The following is a 997-nucleotide window of genomic DNA, read 5'->3' on the forward strand; positions in this document are numbered from 1 at the left end:
GGTATCCCTAGTGGTTCTGGATTGTTTTTCCGGGCGGCTTCTTCACGCTGGTGGAAGCTATTCACAGCACAACTACGGAGTCCACTGCTACTTGCAATTTGAAGGTGTTTCGTGGGTACCTGATATTGTCATGTCTGCTTTAACCTCAAGTTTTACCTGTCAATACTGCGGTTACGATGATGCATCTTCCAATCGAATGCGTAACCGTCGCTACTTTTGCTTATCTAATCCAGTCGGACAACAACACCGGGTGATTCGACAGCAACTACAGAACGCAAAGGGAACCTACTCGTGTGATCTGTGCCAAAAATCGTTTGCAGTGAAAAGTAGTTTGAGGAGTCACATTAGCCGCAAACACTCTTAACCCAATAGCTCAATTCAATTTATATTGTTATTTTTATATTATTTTTTATTCAATTTTCTATAGACTTTGTTGAAGTGTTTTGAGCACTTCAACTTGTTTGATATCATTGCAAAAATTGCACCGCATTTCAGTATCTCGATGTGTATTTTAATAAAGAAAAAAACAGATATACAAATTTAGCGAAGGTGACAGCCTTCTTAACAACTGAAGCCTTGTGCATCCATCAAACAGTGGTAGGTATTGACAGCTCTGTTTTCATCTGTGGCTGCGTATGGAGTGCGCCCTGCATACCCCCATGATCGTGCCGGGAGATACGGCTCTAAGAACGCACACGTCTGGTGAGTGGCAACAATTTCAAGTGTTGAAGGGGTCGAAGCGTGTTGTGGCGAGGATGCTGAATGATTTTGGTCTACCCTCTCGCTGTAAGTCGGTTCCCGCGCTGTACCGAAAGGAGCCATGGCGTGGCCATGTCTGATCCGCTGTGGTAGGATGACGGGCGGCCGGTGTTTGCCGGAATCGGGTATAGTTCCTTGAATCCCGCAATTTCGGTACCTTCGATGCTGTCGGGGTCGCACTCCACAAGTGTATGTCGAAAGTCGTTCCGGAGACAGACATTTAGTTCACCGTTTCGAC

The sequence above is a fragment of the Phytophthora infestans genome, genomic scaffold, assembly GCF_000142945.1.
Source record: "Phytophthora infestans T30-4 supercont1.18 genomic scaffold, whole genome shotgun sequence".
NCBI classification, from domain to species: domain Eukaryota; phylum Oomycota; class Peronosporomycetes; order Peronosporales; family Peronosporaceae; genus Phytophthora; species Phytophthora infestans.